The sequence below is a fragment of the Cetorhinus maximus genome, chromosome 33 (assembly GCF_964194155.1).
Source record: "Cetorhinus maximus chromosome 33, sCetMax3.hap1.1, whole genome shotgun sequence".
Taxonomy (NCBI): Eukaryota; Metazoa; Chordata; class Chondrichthyes; order Lamniformes; family Cetorhinidae; genus Cetorhinus; species Cetorhinus maximus.
Genome location: NC_135911.1, coordinates 10,802,375 through 10,826,476, shown reverse-complemented (window position 1 = coordinate 10,826,476; position 24,102 = coordinate 10,802,375). Strand labels below are relative to the sequence as shown.

Sequence of the window (24,102 nt, the reverse complement as noted above, 5' to 3'; positions counted from 1 at the left end):
AGAGCCCTGTACCCGCGGTAGAACAGGGCGTCAACTACAGGACAGTCCTGAGTCCGACCCACTCTCCCTCTCCAGCTCTGTCGTAGGGAGTTACGTTGCTGGTGTACGTGTCCCACTTAGCGTCAAGGAGACATCTAGGTCAAACGCTTGCACCCTGATCTCCAGAGAGAGAGCATCACACAGCAGGAGAGTCAGGTCTGAACTCTCTGTGCCCACGCAGTGACCATGCCCTATGCCTGGTAACCCCTCCCGAGACCCGTTCACCCACCTCAATCGGTCCATGGAAAACATACTGCTGAACTGCAGCCCCCCCCACCGAATAATGAACACGCCTCTCCACCATCGCACCCTGGGAACGAGAGACCCTCGAGTGATGCTTGACCGGTTGGAAATTCATTTTGTACAGGAGTTATTGCATTGGACTTTGTTACTGGTCAAGCCCCCATAGTCAACAGCCAGTGGAATTGGTTACCGGGTGGAGTGTTTAATGGGAGTTAGAGAGAGAGAGAGAGAGAGGGGTTAACGAGACAGAGAAAGACAGATAAAGAGAGAGAGAGACACTGAGAAAGAAACAGTGAGAGAGAAAGAAACAGAAAGAGAAAGAGAGTAAGAGGCAGAGAGAGAGAGAGACAGAGTGAGGAAGAAAAACAGTCAAAAAGAGGCAGAAAGATACAGAGATGGGGGAGAGAGAAAGAGAGATAGAGACAGATAGAGAGTGAAAAGAGAGACAGAGAGAGATAGAAGCAGAGAGAGAAGGACGGACAGAGAGAGAGAGAAAAGGAGGCAGTGAGAAAGAGATGGAGAGCCACAGAGAAAGAGACACATGAGCGAGACTGAGAGGAAGACAGAGAGAGAGAAACAGAGAAAGACAGAAAAACAGAGAGATAGAAGCAGAGAGAGTGATAAAGAGAAAAAGAGACAGCAAGAGAGGGAGAGAGAGAGAAACAGAGAGAAAGGGAGAGGGAGAGGCAGAGAGAGAAACAGAGATAGAAGCAGAGAGAGAGATAGAGAGAGAAAAAGAGACAATGCGAGAGAGAGATAAAGAGAGACAGAAAGACAGAGAGAGAGGGACAGAGAGAGACAGAGACAGAGAGAGAGAGAAAGACAGAGAGAGAGACAGAGAGAGAGAGACAGAGAGAGAGGGACAGAGAGAGAGGGACAGAGAGAGAGAGAGAGACAGTAAGACAGAGAGAGACAGAAAGACAGAGAGAGAGAGGGACAGAGAGAGAGACAGAGAGAGAGAGAGAGAGGGACAGAGAGAGAGAGGGACAGAGAGAGAGAAAGAGAGAGGGACAGAGAGAGAGAGAGAGAGACAGAGAGAGAGAGACACACAGAGAGAGAGAGAGAGAGGGACAGAGAGAGAGAGGGAGAGAGAGAGGGACAGAGAGAGAGAGAGAGGGACAGAGAGAGAGAGAGGGAGAGAGAGGGACAGAGAGAGAGAGAGAGAGGGAGAGGGACAGAGAGAGAGAGAGGGACAGAGAGAGAGAGACACACAGAGAGAGAGAGAGGGACAGAGAGAGAGAGGGAGAGAGAGAGAGAGAGAGGGACAGAGAGAGAGAGAGAGGGACAGAGAGAGAGAGAGGGAGAGAGAGGGACAGAGAGAGAGAGAGAGAGGGAGGGACAGAGAGAGGGAGAGAGAGGGAGAGAGAGAGGGACAGAGAGAGAGGGACAGAGAGAGAGGGACAGAGAGAGAGAGGGACAGAGAGAGAGAGAGACAGAGAGAGAGAGACAGAGAGAGAGACAGAGAGAGAGAGAGAGAGAGAGAGACAGAGAGAGAGAGAGAGGGACAGAGAGAGAGAGAGAGAGGGACAGAGAGAGAGAGAGAGGGAGAGAGGGAGAGAGAGAGGGACAGAGACAGAGGGACAGAGAGAGAGAGAGAGAGAGAGGGACAGAGAGAGAGAGGGACAGAGAGAGAGAGGGACAGAGAGAGAGACAGAGAGAGGGACAGAGAGAGAGGGACAGAGAGAGAGGGACAGAGAGAGAGGGAGGGAGAGAGAGAGAGAGGGAGAGAGGGACAGAGAGACAGAGGGACAGAGGGACAGAGAGAGAGAGGGACAGAGAGAGAGAGAGGGGCAGAGAGAGAGAGAGGGACAGAGAGAGAGACAGAGAGAGAGAGGGAGAGAGAGAGTGACAGAGAGAGAGAGAGAGGGAGACAGAGAGAGAGGGAGAGAGAGAGGGACAGAGAGAGAGAGGGAGAGAGAGACAGAGAGAGGGAGGGACAGAGAGAGAGACAGAGAGAGGGACAGAGAGAGAGGGACAGAGAGAGAGGGACAGAGAGAGAGGGAGGGAGAGAGAGAGAGAGGGAGAGAGGGACAGAGAGACAGAGGGACAGAGGGACAGAGAGAGAGAGGGACAGAGAGAGAGAGAGGGACAGAGAGAGAGAGAGGGACAGAGAGAGAGAGAGAGACAGAGAGAGAGACAGAGAGAGAGAGGGAGAGAGAGAGTGACAGAGAGAGAGAGAGAGAGGGAGACAGAGAGAGAGGGAGAGAGAGAGGGACAGAGAGAGAGAGGGAGAGAGAGACAGAGAGAGGGAGAGAGAGAGAGGGACAGAGAGAGGGAGAGAGAGAGAGAGAGAGGGACAGAGAGAGAGAGAGAGAGAGGGACAGAGAGAGAGAGAGAGAGAGAGAGAGACAGGAGCTAGCTCCCCTGAGCTACAGATTCAAAAGAGACAAAAGAATAGCCCAAATCTGAGAGAGAGTCACAGGGTCAACTGTCTTCTCCCAGTCTGAGCTATCAGTCACCAGCCTCTCCTTATCGACTCTATCCAAACCCCGTCATGGTTCTGAGCGCCTCGATTCAATCTCCCCCCTTAACCGTCTCTGCTCCGAGGAGAACAATCCCAGCTTCTCCCGTCTCTCCGCACGAACTGAAGTCCCCTCGCCCGTTTACACAAAGGGGGCACTTCCAGAGTGAGGCGGGAGAGCAAAGTAGGGCAGCAGTAGATGATATATCGAGGGGGGGGGACGTGCGCACGATGCAGGGGGGAAGATACAGAGAAAGAATACAACTCACATTGTTCCTGCTCCTGGATCCCAGTCACTGCCCGACGCTGGTGTGCCCTGGTCCACTTTATACCTTCAGATTGTCTGATCCCCGACGGTAATTATTTCAATTATAGAAAAGGAAAATAAGAGAGGCACTTGTTTGAGAATTGGATGTTGGTCACGTGGGCCCCCACACTGTGTCTCCCAGATGATTGCACGCTCTGAAATGAAAGCCTTCGCCTCCCTTGGCAAACCCTTCCAATTCGAGTCTGTCTCCACTTTAATACCAACGTGTGCGGGGATGGGATGCTTTCTAGTCTCTCTGTTTGAAGCCCAATTATATGTTTCCCCTGAATATTCCACCTACCTGCCAGGACTGCCTTCTGTGCCCGGTGGGCGCCGCGGGGACTGGGGTGGTTCGTTGACCCCTTTAATCACATTTTGGTTTGATGTTTTGTCGGTTTCCTTCCAACTTTTGTCCTTGGTTTTACAGCTGACCTGACTTAGGGGCTGTGCCTGATTTATCGCTTAATGTGTTCATTTAGTTTATTGTTTTAACTCTGAAAGTGTTACCTGCTGGGACTCGTGAGTTGGGGGGGTGGAAGCCTACCCTTAGGAATTTCATCAAAGCCCCATGCCTCTGGCTGATGGTTGTCACTGAGCATCCCTTGCACTGCACAGGGTTACAAACACTTGCTATGGAGAACCTGGACGGTCACACAGACATAGGGAGAGCAAGGCTGTGGTAGAGAATTAATCTTCTCCTTTGAAGGGCCTGTCATCTATTTTTTTTTAAAAAAAGGACTATTTGCAGAGGTCCCTATTTAAAGGGCTATGATGATGTGACTAAAACAAGCAGGTTGGCTCCCAGTCCGAGGCTGGTTCCTGCAATCATTCTGCACCAACAACATTTCGGGATATCCATTTAGTGGGATGGGATGGGCGGGTTAAAGCCTAAACACTAAGCTAGCCCTACATTAATTTGATAAATATAACTGTGGGCTGCGGCATTCTGCTCACTAGCCGCTCGACTGGGTCCCTGGGCAGGGATCAGACACAGCTGCAGAGTGGCCAGATGTTTTGTTGGAGTGGGTGCAGCGTCCAAGGTGGTTTGAGTGATCGCTGCCGCTGCCAGAAGCCTGCAGCACACTCCACAAAGTACAGCTCCTCCGAAACTCCTGCTGTCCCGTGCCCGAACTCAGACCAGGTCCTGTTCGCCTATCATCCACCCCCCTGTCACTCCATGACCGACATTGGGTCCCCCGTGAGGCAACGCCTCAGTTTCAAACTTCTTATCGTTGCTTTCGAATTCCCTCATAGTCTCCTCGCCCCCTTCTCTTCTTCCCATTAACTTTCTCCAGCCCCTACACTCCTCCCTATCTCTGTAACCTCCTCCAGCCCCTACAACCCTCCCTATCTCTCTAACCTCCTCCAGCCCCTACAAACCTCCTCTATCACTGCAACCTCCTCCAGCCCCTACAACACTCCCTATCTCTGTAACATCCTCCAGTCCCTACAACCCTCCCTATCTCTGTAAACTCATCTAGCCCCTACAACCCTCCCTATCTCTGTAATCACCTCCAGTCCCTACGACCCTCCCTATCTCTGTAACCTCCTCCAGCCCATACAACCCTCCCTATCTCTGTAACCTCCTCCAGTCCCTACAACCCTCCCTATCTCTGTAACCACCTCCAGTCCCTACGACCTTCCCGATCTCTGTAACCTCGTCCAGCCCCTACAACCCTCCCTATCTCTGTAACCTCCTCCAGCCCCTACAACCCTCCCTATCTCTGTAACCTCCTCCAGTCCCTACAACCCTCCCTATCTCTGTAACCACCTCCAGTCCCTACGACCCTCCCGATCTCTGTAACCTCGTCCAGCCCCTACAACCCTCCCTATCTCTGTAACCTCCTCCAGCCCCTACAACCCTCCCAATCTCTGCAACCTCCTCCAGCCGCTACAACCCTCCCTATCTCTGTAACCTCCTCCAACCCCTACAATCCTCCCGATCTCTGTAAGCTCCTCCAGCACCTACAACCCTCCCTATCTCTGTAACCTCCTCCAGCACCTACAACCCTTCCTATCTCTGTAACCTCCTCCAGCCCCAATAACCCTCCCTAACTCTTTCACGTCCTCCAGCCCCTGAAACCCTCCCTATCTCTGTAACCTCCTCCAGCCGCTACAAACCTCCCTATCTCTGTAACCTCCTCCAGCCCCTACAACCCTCCCTATCCTTGTAACCTCCTCCAGCCCCTACAACCCTCCCTAACTCTGTAACCTCCTCCAGCCCCTACAAACCTCCCTATCTCTGCAACCTCCTCCTGCCCCTATAACTCTCCCTATCTCTGTAACCTCCTCCAGCCCCTACAACCCTCCCTAACTCTGTAACCTCCTCCAGTCCCTACAACCCTCCCTATCTCTGTAACCTCCTCCAGCCCCTACGACCCTCCCTATCTCTGTAACCTCCTCCAGCCCCTACAAACCTCCCTATCTCTGCAACCTCCTCCTGCCCCTATAAATCTCCCTATCTCTGTAGCCTCCTCCAGTGCCTACAACCCTCCCTATCTTTGTAACCTCCTCCAGCCCCAATGACCCTCCCTATCTTTTTAAACTCCCCCAGCCCCTTCAACTCTCCCTATCTCTATAACCTCCTCCAGCCCCTACAACCCTCCCTAACTCTGTAACCTCCTCCAGTCCCTACAACCCTCCCTATCTCTGTAACCTCCTCCAGCCCCTACGACCCTCCCTATCTCTGTAACCTCCTCCAGCCCCTACAAACCTCCCTATCTCTGCAACCTCCTCCTGCCCCTATAAATCTCCCTATCTCTGTAGCCTCCTCCAGTGCCTACAACCCTCCCTATCTTTGTAACCTCCTCCAGCCCCAATGACCCTCCCTATCTTTTTAAACTCCCCCAGCCCCTTCAACTCTCCCTATCTCTATAACCTCCTCCAGCCCCTACAACCCTCCCTATCTCTGTAACCTCCTCCAACCCCTACAATCCTCCCGATCTCTGTAAGCTCCTCCAGCCCCTACAAACCTCCCTATCTCTGTAACCTCCTCCAGCACCAACAACCCTCCCTATCTATGTAACCTCCTCCAGCCCCAATAACCCTCCCTACCTCTTTCACCTCCTCCAGCCCCAACAACATTCCCTATCTCTATAACCTCCTCCGGCCCCTACAATCCTCCCTATCTCTGTAACCTCCTCCAGCCCCTACAAACCTTCCTATCTCTATAACCTCCTCCAGCCCCTATAAACCTCCCTATCTCTGTAGCTCCATCCAGCCCCTACATCCCTCCCTATCTCTGTAACCTCCTCCAGCTCCTACAACCCTCCCTATCTCTGTAATCTCCTCCTCCTACAACACTCCTTATCGCTGTAACCTCCTCCATCCCCTAGAACCCTCCCTATCTCTGTAACCTCCTCCAGCCCCTACAACCCTCCCTATCTCTGTAACATCCTCCAGTTCCTACAACCCTCCCTATCTCTGTAACCTCCTCCAGCCCCTACAAACCTCCCTAACTCTGCAACCTCCTCCAGCCCCTACAACCCTCCCTATCTCTGTAACCTCCTCCAGCCCCTACAACCCTCCCTATCTTTGTAGCCTCCTCCAGCCCCAATAACCCTCCCTATCTCTTTAACCTCCTCCAGCCCCTACAACCCTCCCTATCTCTGTAACATCCTCCAGTTCCTACAACCCTCCCTATCTCTGTAACCTCGTCCAGCACCTACAACCCGTCCCTATCTCTGTAACCTCCTCCAGCCCATACAGGCCTCCCTATCACTGTAATCCCCTCCTCCTACAACACTCCTTATCTCTGTAACCTCCTCCATCCCCTACAACCCTCCCTTTCTCTGTAACCTCCTCCAGCCCCTACAACCCTGCTTATCTCTGTAACCTCCTCCAGCCCCTACAACCCTCCCTATCTCTGTAACCTCTTCCAGCCCCTACAACCCTCCCTATCTTTGTAGCCTCCTCCAGCCCCAATAACCCTCTCTACCTCTTTAACCTCCTCCAGCCCCTTAAATCTCCCTATCCCTATAACCTCCTCCAGCCCCTACAACCCTGCTTATCTCTGTAACCTCCTCCATCCCCTACAACCCTCCCTATCTCTGTAACCTCCTCCAGCCCCTACAACCCTCCTTATCTCTGTAACCTCCTCCAGCCCCTACAACCCTACCTATCTATGTAACCTCCTCCAGCCCCTACAACTCTCCCTATCTCTGTAACCTCCTCCAACCCCTACAACCCTCGCTATCTCTGTGACCTCCTCCAGCTCCTGCAAACCTCCCTATCTCTGTAATCTCCTCCTCCTACAATACTCCTTATCTCTGTAACCTCCTCCATCCCCTAGAACCCTCCCTATCTCTGTAACCTCCTCCATCCCCTACAACCCTCCCTATCTCTGTAACCTCCTCCAGCCCCTACAAACCTCCCTAACTCTGCAACCTCCTCCAGCCCCTACAACCCTCCCTATCTCTGTAACCTCCTCCAGCCCCTAAAACCCTCCCTATCTTTGTAGCCTCCTCCAGCCCCAATAACCCTCCCTATCTCTTTAACCTCCTCCAGCCCCTTAAACCCTCCCTATCCCTATAACCTCCTCCAGCCCCTACAACACTCCTTATCTCTGTAACCCCCTCTATCCCCTACAACCCTCCCTATCTCTGTAACCTCCTCCAGCCCCTACAACCCTCCCTATCTCTGTAACCCCCTCCAGCCCCTACAACCCTCCTTATCTCTGTAACCTCCTCCAGCCCCTACAACCCTCCCTATCTCTGTAACCTCCTCCAGCCCCTACAACTCTCCCTATCTCTGTAACCTCCTCCAACCCCTACAATCCTCCCTATCTCTGAGACCTCCTCCAGCTCCTGCAAACCTCCCTATCTCTGTAATCTCCTCCTCCTACAACACTCCTTATCTCTGTAACCTCCTCCATCCCCTAGAACCCTCCCTATCTCTGTAACCTCCTCCAGCCCCTACAACCCTCCCTATCTCTGTAACATCCTCCAGTTCCTACAACCCTCCCTATCTCTGTAACCTCCTCCAGCCCCTAAAACCCATCCCTATCTCTGTAACCTCTTCCAGCCCATACAGCCCTCCCTATCTCTGTAATCCCCTCCTCCTACAACACTCCTTATCTCTGTAACCTCCTCCATCCCCTACAACCCTCCCTATCTCTGTAACCTCCTCCAGCCCCTACAACCCTGCTTGTCTCTGTAACCTCCTCCAGCCCCTACAACCCTCCCTATCTCTGTAACCTCCTCCAGCCCCTACAAACCTTCCTATCTCTATAACCTCCTCCAGCCCCTACAACCCTCCCTATCCTTGTAACCTCCTCCAATCCCTACAACCCTCCCTATCTCTGTAACCTCCTCCAGCCCCTACAACCCTGCTTGTCTCTGTAACCTCCTCCAGCCCCTACAACCCTCCCTATCTCTGTAACCTCCTCCAGCCCCTACAAACCTTCCTATCTCTATAACCTCCTCCAGCCCCTACAACCCTCCCTATCCTTGTAACCTCCTCCAGTCCCTACAACCCTCCCTATCTCTGTAACCTCCTCCAGCCCCTACATCCCTCCCTATCTCTGTAACCTCCTCCAGCTCCTACAACCCTCCCTATCTCTGTAATCTCCTCTTCCTACAACACTCCTTATCGCTGTAAGCTCCTCCATCCCCTAGAACCCTCCCTATCTCTGTAACCTCCTCCAGCCCCTACAACCCTCCCTATCTCTGTAACATCCTCCAGTTCCTACAACCCTCCCTATCTCTGTAACCTCCTCCAGCCCCTACAACCCTCCCTATCTCTGTAACCTCCTCCAGCCCATACAGGCCTCCCTATCACTGTAATCCCCTCCTCCTACAACACTCCTTATCTCTGTAACCTCCTCCATCCCCTACAACCCTCCCTTTCTCTGTAACCTCCTCCAGCCCCTACAACCCTGCTTATCTCTGTAACCTCCTCCAGCCCCTACAACCCTCCCTATCTCTGTAACCTCCTCCAGCCCCTACAGCCCTCCCTATCTCTGTAACCTCCTCCAGCCCCTACAACCCTCCGAGATCTCTGCGCTCTTCCAATTCCCATCGCTCCACCATTGGCGTCCGTGCCTTCAGCTGCCTGGGGGCCCTGAGCTCTGGAATTCCCTCCCTAAACCTCTGCACTACTGCTGCCTGGGACCCTTCACTGCTGTCTCTCTCTCTCTCTCTCTCTCTCTCTCTCCCTCTCTCCCTCTCTCTCTCTCTCTCTCACTCCTCTCTCTCCCTCTCTCTCTCTCACTCCTCTCTCTCCCTCTCTCTCTCTCTCTCTCTCTCTCTCTCTCTCTCCCTCTCTCCCTCTCTCTCTCTCTCTCTCACTCCTCTCTCTCCCTCTCCCTCAGTCTCACTCTCTCTCTCTCTCCTCTTCCCTAAAATGCTCCTTAAAGCAGACCTCTTTGACCAAGCTTTTGGTCAACTGTCCCTAATATCTCCTCATGTGGCTTGGGGTGAAATTTTGTTTGATTTAAGCTCATGTGAAGCTCCTTGGGGCGCTTTACTTCATAAAAGGCGCTATATAAATGCAAGCCGTCCGCTCTAAAGTCCCCTGGTTGAGAAATACCCAGAGCACGCTCCTGCCCACGATCGCTGTGCAGTGATTCCATGATTTCTGGCACACTCACCATGAGCGAGATGACACCTCAGCCCAATGGAGGGGGTGACATTGTCGGAAAACATTGGAAACAGAGTATTCTGTCCAAAGGAACAGAAGACGACCATTCAGCCCCTCAGGCCTGTTCCAACATTCAGGGCCAGGACTGAATGGGCAACAAGGTGGCAGATGGAGTGTAATGTGGGCAAGGGTGGGGATATTCACTTAGGCTGTAAGAGTGGAAAAGCAGAACAGTTTTTAAGAGGTGTTAAACATTTCAGTATTGATGCTCGGAGGGACTTGGGCGTGTTTGTACAAGCGGTGCAGCAAGTTAGCGTACAGGTGTAGCAAGCAGTTAGGAAGGCAAGTGGCATGTTGGCCTTTATAGCGAGGGGATACAAGAATAAAGAAGTCTTGCCACAGTTGTACAGGGTGTTGGTGAGACTACATCCAGAGTACCATGTGCAGTTTTGGTCTCCACATTTAAGGAAGGATACACTTGTATTGGAGGCCGTACAGCAAAGGTTCACTGGATTGGTCCCTGGGGTGAGGGGGTTTGTCCTATGATGAGGAGCTGAGTAAATTGGGTCCATATTCTCTGGAGTTTAGAAGAATGAGAGGCGATCTCATTGAAACCTACAAGATTCTGAGGGGGTTTGACAGGGTGGACATTGAGAGATCGTCTCCGCTGGTCGGAGAATCTAAAACTCGGGGGCCCAGTCTCAGGATAAGGGGCCGATCATTTAGGGCTGAGACGAGGACAAACGACTTCACTCAGAGGGTTGTGAATCTTTGGAATTCTCTACCCCAGGGGGTTGTGGATGCTGCATCGTTGAACACAGTTAAGGCTGGGATAGGCAGGTTTTTGATCTCTCAGGGGATGAATGGATATGGGGAGTGGGCGGGAAAGTGGGGTTGAAATCCAAGATCAGCCATGGTCATATTGAATGGCGGAGCAGGCTCGAGGGGCCGAATGGTCGTCTCCTGCTCCTAATTTCTCACCTTCTTATGTTCCTAACAGAGAGACTGCAGGTGGGGAACCCTAACCCTAACCCTAACTGGAGAATTATATTTTCATCCGCCATTAAGCCTTGAGTTACCGCAAGCTGGTTTTTCAGTTTCACTGTGGCAGTATAACTATGGGTTTGGGTTGCGAGCTCACGTCTGAATAGAGTGGCCCGTCATCCAAAAGATGGGAGTGTATCTTATCGCAACTGGGCGAGTCGCTGGGTGGAAAGTGTTTTTTACATTAAAAATAGCCCTTCGTTACATCGCAGCAACATCCCAAAGCACTTCACCCTCATGGTCAATGGACGCACAGCAAGATGCCACAGTGGCACTGAAATTCATCCAACCTGGCATTGTGGGCTGCATGAAGAATGATGGCCCAAGACTCCGAGAGAGCTGAGAGAAGAGAAAGATAGAGGACGAATGAGAGAGGGAGGGAGGGAGAGAGAGAGAGAGAGAGATCGAGGGAGAAAAAGAAAGAATGAGAGAGTTGCATTTCTCTAGCGCCTTTCGTCAAAGCGCCTCACAGCCGACGCAGGACTCTTTTTGAAGTATAGTCAATGTGGTAAAGGAGGAAATGCAGCAGCCAATTTGTGCACAGCAAGCTCCCACAAGCACTGAAGCATCACTAAAACCAGTGAAGTGGACCTTTCTCGCGTTAGTCTTTGTGGGAGCTTGCTGTCTGCAAATTGGCTGCAGCTTTTCCTGCATTACAGCAGTGAAACCTATTTCCCAAAGAGGCATTTCATTGGCCGCGGGGCTCTTTGCTGATGAAAGCTGTGATATAATTTCTTTGAGACGGTCTCTTCTCTCTCTCTGACGCGATGTTTTCACATGGTGGGAAAGGGTGAACAGCGGTTTTGCCTCCCAATGTTTACCAGTCACCTTCCCTTCCGAGTTCCCTTCAGCCACTGTAATGAAAGCGTCTCATTTCTTCCCAAATCCCATAATCACAGGATCAAAGAACAAAGCATGAATTGAGGCTCAAAGTGTAGCGTCATTCAGGAAAGTGAAAGAAAAACATAATACAAGTCCGATTGGAGGGGGGAGGGAGAGAGAGAGAGAGAGAGAGATAGGATTAGGAGAGAGAGAGAGAGATAGGATTAGGAGAGAGAGAGAGAGATAGGATTAGGAGAGAGAGAGAGAGATGGGATTAAGAGAGGGAGAAAAATGGGATTAGAAAAGAGGGAGAGATAGGTTTAGGAGAGAGGGAGTGAGAGATAGGATTAGGAAAGAGAGAGCAAGAGGGTGAGTGATAGGATTAGAAGAGAGAGAGAGAGAGAGTGAAATTTAGCTTTGGAGACGCCTTAGTCAGTGCCCTTGTCCAATAGGCATGAGGTTCTTGCTCCTGGTGTGGACAAGGGCATAGACTCCAGGAAGATGAGCAAACTGACCACAGCACCATGGTAACAGAGCACCATTCAAGTGGGAGGAGAAAAGAGAGATGTAGTAGTAATAGGGGATAGCATAGATAGGGGAATAGATCCTGTTCTCTGCAGCAAAGACAGAGAGTCCCGAAGGCTGTGTTGTCCACCTGGTGCCAAGGTTAAGATCATCTCTTCTGGGCTGGAGAGGAACTTGGAGTGGGAAGGGAAGGATCCAGTTGTCATGGTCCACGTAGGTACCAACAACATAGGTAGGACGAGGAAAGAGGTTCTGCTGAGGGACTATGAGCAGCTTGTGGCTAAACTAAAAAGCAGAGTCACAAAGGTTATAACCTCTGCATTACTACCTGAGCCACGTGCAAATTGGCGTAGGGTAAATCAGATTAGAGAGGTAAATGCGTGGCTCAAAGATTGGTGTGGGAGAAATGGGTTCCGATTCACGGGGCACTGGCACCAGTACTGGGGAAGGAGAGAGATGTTCGGCTGGGACGGGCTTCATTTGAACCAGGCTGAGACCAGTGTCCTGGCGAATTGTATAATTAGGGTTCGAGGTAGGATTTTAAAGTAATTAGTGGGGGGGAGGGTTCAATTGAAGGGAAGTCTAAAAAATCAGAAATAAACGAGAGAGCAGAGGTGCAGGGTGGTGAAGGGGCGAAGGATAATCAAAGTGTGACAGGAAGGGGCAAAAAATATAAGCAGAAGAGTGCAGCAGAAATTAGAACCAGAATGAGTAATAATGGTGAAATGTCAAAGCTTAAGGCTCTTTAACTGAATGCAGGCAGCATTTGTAACAAGATAGACGAGGTGACAGCACAAATGGAAATAAATGAATGTGACTTGATAACTATTACAGAGACGTGGTTGCAGGGTGACCAAGACTGGGAACTCAATATTCAAGGGTGTTCAACGTTCCCGAAAAATAGGCAAAAAGGAAAAGGAGGTGGGGTAGCTTTGTTAGTAAAAGAAGGTATCAGTGCGGTGAGCAGTGATATAGGTGCAATAGATCGTGATGTGGAATCAGTTTGGATGGAAATAAGGAATAGCAAGGGAAGTTGTCTATAGGCCCCTGAAGAGTTGCCTCACTGTAGGACAAAGTATAAATCTGGAAATAATGCAGGCGTGTAAAAAGGGTGCTACAATTGGCATGGGTGATTTTAATCTGTGTATTGACTGGACAAATCAGATTGGCAGGGGTAACATGGAAGACGAGTGCATCAGGGATTGTTTCTTAGGGCCATATGTTGCAGAACCTGCCTGGGAACAAGCTACTTTAGATCCAGTAATGTGTAATGAGGTAGGATTAATAAGAGATCTTGTAGTTAAGGATCCTCTAGGGGCAGCGATCACAACATAGTAGAATTTCAAATTCAGTTTGAGGGTGAGCAACTCGGGTCTCAAACCAGTGTCCTCAACTTAAATAAGGGTAATGACAGAGGTATGAAGAAAGTGTTATCTAAAGTGGGCTGGAAAAATAGACTAAGGGGAAGGTCAGTGGATGAGCAGTGGCAGATATTTAAGCAGATATTTCATAACGCTCGGCAAAAATTTACCCCGGTCAAAAAGAAGTACTTGATGAGAAGGATGAACCACCCACGGTTAACAAAGGTGGTCAAGGAGTATCCAATCAAAAACTAAGGCGTACAAAGCGGCAAAAACTAATGGTAGGCAAGAGGGTTGGGAATTTTTTAGGAACCAGCAGTGGATGACTAAAAAGTTAATAAAGAGGAAGAAAATTGATTGTGAAAGTAAATTGGGAAGAAATATAAAAACAAACAGCAAGAGCTTCTACGGGTAGATAAAAAGAAAGCGAGTGGCTAAAGTGAGCGTGGAACCCTTGGAGGATGCGACTGGACAATTGATAACAGGGAACAGGGAAATGGCAGATAATTTAAACCAATATTTTGCTTCGGTCTTCATGGTGGAGAACACTATAAACATCCCAAAGAAATCAGATAAGCAAGGAGCTAATGGGAGGAAAGATCTTGTAACAGTCTCTATCACGAGGGACAAAGTATTTGACAACGAGGGACAAAGTATTTGACAAACTAATGGGACTAAAGGCAGACAAGTTGCCAGGACCTGATGGCCAGCATCCAAGGGTTTTAAAGGAAGTGGCTGCAGAGATAGTGGAGGCATTGGTCGAAATATTCCAGAACTCACTGGATTCCAGAGGGTCCCAGCGGATTGGAAAACCGCTAATGTGACACCTCTGTCTAAGAAAGGAGAGAGCCAAAAAGCAGGAAACTATAGGCCAGTCAGCCTAACATCTGTCGTTGGAAAAATGCTAGAGTCCATTATTAAGGAAGAAATAGCAGGACATTTAGAAAAGCTTAACGCAATCAGAGTCAACATGGTTTTGTGAAAGGGAAATCATGTTTGACAAATTTTCTATAGAGTTCTTTGAGTATATAACAAGCAGGGTTGATAAAGGGGAACCGGTAGATGTAGTGTATTTGGTTTTTCAGAAGGCATTAGATAAGGTGCCACATAAAAGGTTATTCAAGACAGAGAGCTGGGATTAATGGGTCTTTTTCAGGTTGGAAAGATGTAACTAGTGGAGTGCCACAAGGATCAGTCCTAGGGCCTCAATTATTTACTACCTATATTAATGACTTGGAGGAGGGGGCAGAGTGTAATGTATCCAAATTTACTAACAATACAAAAATAGGTGGGAGGGCATGTTGTGATGCGGACGTAAGGAATCTGCAAGTAGATATATACAGGCTGAGTGAGTGGGCAAAAACTTGGCAGATGGCGTTTAATGTAGGAAAGTGTAAGGTCATGCACTTTGGTAGGAAGAATCAAAAGACGGACTATTATTTAAACGGAGAGAGACTCCAAAAAAGTGCAGCACAGAGGGATCTGGGTGTTCTTGTGCATGAAACACAAAAAGTTAGCATGCAGGTACAACAAGTAATTAAGACAAGTGGAATTTTGGCCTGTATTGCTAGGGGGTTGGAGTTTAAAAATAGGGAAGTCTTGTTACAACTGTACAGGGTATTGGTGAGGCCGCACCTGGAGTACTATGTACAGTTTTGGTCCCCATATTTAAGAAAGGATGTACTGGCATTGGAGGCAGTTCAAAAGAGATTCACTAGGCTGATTCCTGGGATGAAAGGGTTGACTTATCATGAACGGCTAAACAGATTAGGCCTTTATTCATTAGAGTTTAGAAGAATGAGGGGTGATCTTATTGAAACGTACAAGATTCTGAGAGGGCTTGACAGGGTCGATGTTGAGAAGATGTTTCCATTAGTGGGGGAATCTCGAACTAGGGGACATAGTTACAGAATAAGGGGTCACACATTTAAAACTGAGATGCGAAGGAATTTCATCTCTCAGAGGGGATTGAATGTATGGAATTCTCTACCCCAGAGAGTTATGGAGGCGAGATTCACTGAGAGTATTTAAAGAGGAGGTAGAGAGATTTTTCAAATATCATAAGACCATAAGACAATAAGACATAGGAGCAGAAATTAGGCCATTCGGCCCATCGAGTCTGCTCCGCCATTCAATCATGGCTGATACGTTTCTCAACCCCATTCTCCCGCCTTCTCCCCGTAACCTTTGATCCCCTTACCAATCAAGAACCTACCTATCTCGGTCTTAAATACACTCAATGACCTGGCCTCCACAGCCTTCTGTGGCAACGAATTCCATAGATTCACCTCTCTCTGGCTAAAGAAGTTTCTCCTCATCTCTGTTCTAAAAGGTCTTCCCTTTACTCTGAGGCTGTGCCCTCGGGTCCTAGTCTCTCCTACTAATGAAAACATCTTCCCCACGTCCACTCTATCCAGGCCTTTCAGTATTCTGTAAGTTTCAATCAGATCCCCCCTCATCCTTCTAAACTCTATCGAGTATAGACCCAGAGTCCTCAAACGTTCTTCATATGTTAAGCCTTTCATTCCTGGGATCGTTCTCATGAACCTCCTCTGGACCCTCTCCAAGGCCAGCACATCCTTCCTGAGATATGGGGCCCAAAATTGCTCACAATATTCTAAATTTGGTCTGACCAGAGCCTTATAAAGCCTCAGCAGCACATCCCTGCTTTTATATTCTAGTCCTCTTGAAATAAATGCCAACATTGCATTTGCCTTCCTAACTACCGACTCAACCTGCAAGTTAACCTTAAGAGAATCCTGGACTAGGACTCCCAAGTCCCTTTGCACTCCAGATTTCTGAATTCTCTCCCCATTTAGAAAATAGTCTATGCCTCTATTCTTCCTACCAAAGTGCATGACCTCACACTTCCCCACATTGTATTCCATCTGCCACTTCTTTTCCCATTCTCCTAACCTGTCCAAATCCTTCTGCAGCCTCCCCACCTCCTCAATACTACCTGTCCCTTCACCTATCTTTGTATCATCTGCAAACTTAGCCAGGATGCCCTCAGTTCCTTCATCTAGATCATTAATGTATAAAGTGAAAAGTTGTGGTTCCAACACTGACCCCTGCGGAACTCCAGTAGTCACCGGCTACCATCCGGAGAAGGACCCCCTTATCCCCACTCTCTGCCTCCTGTCAGACAGCCAATCTTCTATCCATGCTAGTACCTTGCCTCTAACACTATGGGCTCTTATCTTACTGAGCAACCTCCTGTGCGGCACCTTGTCAAAGGCCTTCTGGAAGTCCAAGCAGATAACATCCATTGGCTCTCCTTTGTCTAACCTACTCGTTACCTCTTCAAAGAATTCTAACAGATTTGTCAGGCATGACCTCCCCTTGATGAAACCATGCTGACTTTGCCCGATTTTACCATGCACTTCCAAGTATTCTGAAATCTCATCCTTAATAATGGACTCTAAATTCTTACCAACGACCGAGGTCAGGCTAATCGGCCTGTAATTTCCCGTCTTTTGCCTCACTCCCTTCTTAAACAGGGGGGTTACATTAGCGATTTTCCAGTCCTCTGGGACCCTCCCTGACTCCAGTGATTCCTGAAAGATCATCACTAACGCCTCCACTATCTCTTCAGCTATCTCCTTCAGAATTCTGGGGTGTAATCCATCTGGTCCAGGTGATTTATCCACCTTCAGACCTTTCAGTTTTCCTAGCACCTTCTCCTTGGTAATGGCCACCATACTAACCTCTGCCCCCCAACTATTTTAAACTTTGGGGATGTCACTCGTGTCTTCCACTGTGAAGACTGACGCAAAGTACCTATTCAGTTCCTCCGCCATTTCTTTGTTCCCCACTACTACTTCTCCAGCGTCATTTTCCACTGGCCCAATGTCCACTTTTGCCTCTCTCTTACCCTTTATATATCTAAAAAAACTCTTGCAAGCCTTTATATATCGGGGAGTTCAGGGCTATTAGGAGCTGGCACAGAAGAGGAGCTGAGGCCTGGGCAGGTCAGCCGTGATCTTATTGAATGGTGAGGCAGGCTTGAGGGGCCGAATGGCCTATTCCTGCTCCTATTACTTATGTTCGTATGTTCTTGTGAGTGAGAGATAGGATTAGGAGAGAGAGAGGTGTGATTCGGAGAGAGGGAGAGTGAGAGAGGATTAGGAGAGATAGAGAGAGGTGTGATTCGGAGAGAGGGAGAGTGAGAGAGGATTAGGAGAGAGAGAGAGAGGTGTGATTCGCAGAGAGGGAGAGTGAGAGAGGATTAGGAGAGAGAGAGAGAGCTGTGATTCGGAGAGAGGGAGCGTGAGAGAGGATTAGGAGAGAGAGAGAGAGAGAGGTGTGATTCGGAGAGAGGGAGAGTGAGAGAGGATTAGGAGAGAGAGAGAGAGGTGTGATTCGGAGAGAGGGAGAGTGAGAGGATTAGGAGAGAGAGAGAGAGAGGTGTGATTCGGAGAGAGGGAGAGTGAGAGAGGATTAGAGGGATGGAGAGAGAGAGGGGGATTTGAGAGATGGAGAGAAAGAGAGAGAGAGAGAGAGAAAGAGTGAAAGCCAGGATTAGGAGAGAGAGAAACATATAGGATTAGACAGACGGAGAGAGAGAGAGAATGAGAGTGAGAGAGAGAGAGAGAGGGAGCGCTGTGCCTCAGCTGCTAATTTGTTGCAAGCACTCCCTCTTCTGGGCTCAAGCCTGTATTACGTCTATCAATGGGAGCCCCAGTATCACAGTACAACACAGGAGGGGGCCATTCAGCCCATCGGGGCCTGTGTTAGCTCTTTGAAAGATCTATCTAATTAATCCCACTCTCCCCCCTGCTCTTTCCCACATAGCCCTGCAAATTTTCCTCCCTTCAAGTATTTCTCCAATTCCCCCCTTTTGAAAGTTCCTATTGAATCTGCTTCCACCGCCCTTTCAGGCAGCGCCTTCCAGATCACAACAACTCGCTGTGTCCAAAAAAAATAATTCACCTCATCTCCCCCTCTGGTTCTTTTCCCGATTCTCTTCAATCTGAGTCCCTCTGGTTACCGACCCTCCTGCCGCTGGAAACACTTTCTCCTTATTGACTCTATCCAAACCCCCTCATGATGTTGAACATCTCGATTCAATCTCCCCCTTAACCTTCTCTGCTCCAAGGAGAACGATCCCAGCTTCTCCCAGTCTTTCTGTATTAACTGGAGGTGGTGGAGCAGTGGTAGGGTCACTGGGCGAGGAATCTAGAGGCCCAGGCCAATGCTCTGGGGGCAAGGGTTCAAATGTGGGCGTCGATGGGAATATGGAGTTCGAAACTCAAGCGGGTCAGCCATGATCTTCCTGAATGGCAGAGCAGGCTCGAGGGGCCGAATGGCCTACTCCTGCTCCTAACCTTATGTTCGTAACCCCACACAGCAGGTGGTGAAATGTAAACTCCATGAAACCATTATGGACTGGGGGAGGGAAATCTGCCGTGCTTACCCGGTCCGGCCTACATGTGTCTCCAGACCTGCTGCAAAGTGGTTGACTCTTAACTGCCCCTCCGAAATGACCGAGCAAGACCGGTTCAAGGGGCGGTTAGGGGTGGGCAACAAATGCCGGCCTTGCCAGCGACGCCTGCATCCCATGAACGAGTGAAGAAAAGGGATTCTGGTCAGCCCCCTCTCCTTGACATCCTTCCTAAAGCACACCCAGAGTTGCACAAGGTGCTGAAGACTTGGCAATAATTTCCCCGCTTTTGTGCCTCTCTTCCTCTGTTTATAATGCCCTTGGACCACTTAGGTGTCGTTTCTCTCTCAGCCACCTCAACCTTGGTTGACTTGCGCACATACACCCCCTGTTCCCCCTGAACCCCATCAAAATCGTCTTTATTTGGTTCGGGCATCTCGCTCTGCTCTACCCATCAATGTGCATTTCTCTGCGCTAAGTTTCACCTGAGGTGTGCCGTGGCTGGAGGGGTCAAGTGGCCTACTCCTGCTCCTAATTCAGATGTCCGTATGTGACCACCCATTCCACCAGCTCAACCATAATCTTATTGGAGCATGTGAGATTCTGAGGTGGGGGGTTGGGGCTTGACAGGGTAGATGCTGAGAGGATGTTTCCCCCTTGTGGGGGAATCTAGAATGAGAGGGGGGGGTGGGGGGCACAGGTTCAGGATAAGGGGGTCTCCCATTGAAGATGGAGATGAGGAGGAATTTCTTCTCTCGGAGGGTGGTTAGTCTGTGGAATCCTCTTCCCCAGAGAGCAGTGGGAGCCGGGGTCATTGACTATACTCAAGGCTGAGTTAGATCGACACTGGGGGGGGGTCAAGGGTTATGGGGGAACGGGCAAGGGAAAGTGGAGTTAAGGCCACAATCAGATCAGACACGATCTTAATGAATGGCAGGGCAGGCTCGAGGGGCCGAATGGCCTCGTCCTGCCCCCGTTTCTTATGTTCTTGTGAAGTCTGATGCCGCCCTTATTGGTTAGTGCAATGTGGAGTTTTTGGGTCATGTGTTAACTTAGCAGTTACGCCCCGTACACCCAAGTCTGAGTCACTGCTGAGCACCAATGAGCTCCTTTCAAAACCTTGATACCTATCGCACAAAGTTGTCGGGTAGTGAAATTAAGACTTGCATTTCTGTAGCACCTGTCACCGCCTCAGGGCGCGCCAAAGTGCTTCGCGGCCAAGGAAGAGCTTTCCTTGACGCGCAGCTGCTGTTGTAATGTGGGAAACGCGGCAGACAACTGGCGCACAGCAAGCTCCCACAAATGCCTCCGTGATAATGAGTGCATAATGTTTGTTCGTGATGTTGGTTGAGGGGTAAATATTGGCCCCCGGGAGACTCCCCTCTGCTCTTCTTCCCAATAGTGACCGTGGGATCTTTTATATCCGCTTGAAAGGGCAGACAGGGAGCTCAGTTTAATGCCTCATCTGAAAGATACTGCTGAGGTGATTTCCCAAATGCCAGAACATAACACACCAACACATTGACCCTGTAACTGTTAGTGGAATCCATGCTGTAATATATAAACATATTTTCACAACTACAGATAGAGTTTACTGGAAAAAGAGACATGTTGTTGAAGCTTTTCATCCTACACTCATCAGGACAGACTCGCAAGAATACAAAGATAAAAACAAAAAACTACTGCGGATGCTGGAAATCCAAAACAAAAACAGAATTACCTGGAAAAACTCAGCAGGTCTGGCAGCATCGGCGGAGAAGAAAAGAGTTGACGTTTCCAGTCCTCATGACCCTTCAACAGAACTAAGTGAAGTTAGGAGAGAGGTGAAATATAAGCTGGTTTAAGGTGGGGGGGGTGCGTGGGGAGAGAGAAGTTGAGGGTGGTGTGGTTGTGGGGACAAGCAAGCAGTGATAGGAGCAGATAATCAAAAGATGTCACAGATAAAGGATCAAAGAGGTGTTAAAGGTGGTGATATTATCTAAGAAAAGTGCTAATTAAGAATGGATGGCAGGATACTCAAGGTACAGCTCTAGTGGGGGTGGGATAGATAGATTTAAAAATAATGGAAATAGGTGGGAAAAGAAAAATCTATATAAATTATTGGAAAAAACAAAAGGGAGGGGGAAGAAACGGAAATGGGGGTGGGGATGGGGGGAGGGGGAGTTTAAGATCTAAAGTTGTTGAACTCAATATTCAGTCCGGAAGGCTGTAAAGTGCCTAGTCGGAAGATGAGGTGTTGATCCTCCAGTTTGCGTTGGGCTTCACTGGAACAATGCAGCAAGCCAAGGACAGACATGTGGGCATGAGAGCAGGTTGGAGTGTTGAAATGGCAAGCGACAGGGAGGTCTGGGTGATGCTTGCGGACAGACCGAAGGTGTTCCGCAAAGCGGTCACCCAGTCTGCGTTTGGTCTCTCCAATGTAGAGGAAACCGCATTGGGAGCAACGAATGCAGTAGAATAAGTTAGGGGAAATGCAAGTGAAATGCTGCTTCACTTGAAAGGAGCGTTTGGGCCCTTGGACGGTGTTTCATTCAAAGGATCATCCTCCGCCATTTCCGACAACTCCAGCATGATGCCACCACCAAACACATCTTCCCTTCACCCCCCCTGACGGCATTCCGTAGGGATCGTTCCCTCCGGGACACCCTGGTCCACTCCTCCATCACACCCTACTCCTCAACCCCCACCTATGGCACCTCCCCATGCCCACGCAGAAGATGCAACACCTGCCCCTTCACATCCTCTCTCCTCACCGTCCAAGGTCCCAAACACTCCTTTCAAGTGAAGCAGCATTTCACTTGCATTTCCCCTAACTTAGTCTACTGCACTCGTTGCTCCCAATGTGGTCTCCTCTACATTGGAGAGACCAAACGCAGACTGGGTGACCGCCTTGTGGAACACCTGCGGTCTGTCCGCAAGCATCACCCAGACCTCCCTGTCGCTTGCCATTTTAACACTCCACCCTGCTCTCATGCCCACATGTCTGTCCTTGGCTTGCTGCATTGTTCCAGTGAAGCCCAACGCAAACTGGAGGAACAGCACCTCATCTTCCGACTAAGCACTTTACAGCCTTCCGGGCTGAATATTGAATTCAACAACTTTAGATCTTAAACTCCCTCCCCCCATCCCCACCCCCATTTCTGTTTCTTCCCCCTCCCTTTTGTCTTTTCCAATAATTTATATAGATTCTTCTTTTCCCACCTATTTCCATTATTTTTAAATCTATCCACCCCACCCCTACTAGAGCTGTACCTTGCCTTTCCTGCCATCCATTCTTAATTAGCACTTTCTCTTAGATAATATCACCACCTTCAACACCTCTCTGTTCCTTTGTCTGTGACATCTTTTGATTATCGGCTCCTATCACTGCTTGCTTGTCCCTACAACCACCCCACCACCCCCCCCACCCCCTACAACCTTAAACCAGCTTATATTTCACCTTTCTCCTAACTATACTCAGTTCTGCTGAAGGGTCATGAGGACTGGAAACGTCAACTCTTTTCTTCTCCGCCGATGCTGCCAGACCTGCTGAGTTTTTCCAGGTAATTCTGTTTTTGTTTCGCAAGACTACAATTGTGAAGGAAACAACAATTTATACTGCATGAGAAGAGAGTGCTGATTGGTTGGCAAGTGGACTCTGATTGGTAGAGGCATTGCCATGGAGAATGCAGCAGGAAACAATTAACGGTCGAGCTTTTGTTTAAATTCAAACCAGGCAAGTCGACTCTGATTGGTCAAGACATTATCATGAGGAAAGGACCAGGGAATGGCTGTCCCCCAAGCTTTTGCTTAGTTGAAAAGGATGCAATGCGTGGAGATGCTCCTTCTGTCTACAAATGACAGGGACCTGGGTGTGAATATATGAAGCTTTAAGCACACATAAGAGAGCCACACTTAAATCTTAAATTGGTTTTCAATGTAGTTCTTAGCACACTTGGGGTTGGTTAGGAAGTGCTGTCTCATCGTGGAATCACATCTAACATTGGACACTACGTTCTAAGCTTTGCAAGCACGGGCTGGTTGGGGACGTCCAGTCCTTTGCCTGTTTTGAACAGCCAAAGGGGACCAGTTGCTGGGATGTATGGCCCTATATACCTGGCATCACACTGGCACTGAAATTCATAGACCACATACCTCTAGATAAGAAAGATTCAGATGTCCACTCTCAGGAGGCGTAAACCTGAGCCCTGTATGCTCAGTCAACGCATATCTCCAAGACGGAGATCGATAGATTTTGGGGCACGAAGGGATAGGGCGGGAATGTCGAGTTGAGGTAGAAGGTCAGCCATGATTTTATTGGATGGTGGAGCAGGCTCGAGGGGCCGAATGGCCTCCCCCAGTTCCTCCATTCCCATTACTGGGGCACTTGAGACTCAACATGGAGTTCAACAGCTTCAGATCATAACCACAGCTCCCATATTTCGGAACAGCAGCTACTGGTGACGATTACGCTGTTTGCCATTCACACCTCTTCTAGGCCCATTTCTTGTTTCTTTACCTGTTCCGTTACCTTCCCCTTTTCCTGGCGTCATCATCCTCTTTGTCATTTAGTCTCCCACCCTCCCCCCACCATCAGTGACCTTCCCGTCCGTTCCCCCTCTCCCTCCTCCACTTCACCCGTCTCATACCTGTTGAAACCTTGTTACATTTCTAACCTTTCCCAGTTCTGGCAAAGGGCCATGGACCTGAAACATTAGCTCTGTTTCCCTCCCCAGGGCTGCTGAGTTTTTCCAGCACTTTCTGTTTTTATTTCAGATTTCCAGCATCCAGAGTATTTTCCCTTGCATGGAGACATTACAGGATACTGCAAAGGAGGAGGCCATTCGGCCCATTGTACCAGTGCTGACTCTTTCATAGGGCTATCCAATTCATAACACTCTCCTGTCCTGTCCCTATATCCTGAAAATTTTAACCCTTACATATCTGCCTAATTTTGATAATGAGGAATGTTTGTGTGTGAGTGTGTGTTTGCCTGTGTGTGTGTGTCTGTGTGTCTGTGTGTGTGTGCTGTTGAGAGAGACTGTCTAAACTTGTGTGTGTGAATTTGTGTGTGCGTGTGTGAGAGAGAGAGAGAAAGACTGTCTGAATGTGTGTTTGTGTGTGAGCGTGTGCGTGTTTATGAGTGGATAAGTGTATGTGTGTGAGTGTGTGTGTTTGTGAGTGAGTGTGTGTGTGTGTGTGTGTGTGTGTGTGAGAGAGAGGCTGTGTGAGTATGTGTGTATGTGAAAGAGAGAGTGTATATGTGAGTCTGTGTGTGTGACTTTGAGTAGGTGTACGCGAGAGGGTGTGTGTGTGTGAGTGCGTGTGACTGTGAATGTGTGTGACTGTGTGTAAATGT

At 49.4% G+C, this 24,102-nt stretch overlaps 1 long non-coding RNA gene across 1 annotated transcript in view; it reads left to right on the top strand.

The window, feature by feature from the left end:
* Positions 1–24,102, top strand: part of LOC144671632 (uncharacterized) — a 408,427-nt gene that overhangs the window by 145,156 nt on the left and 239,169 nt on the right. The window lies entirely within an intron of this gene.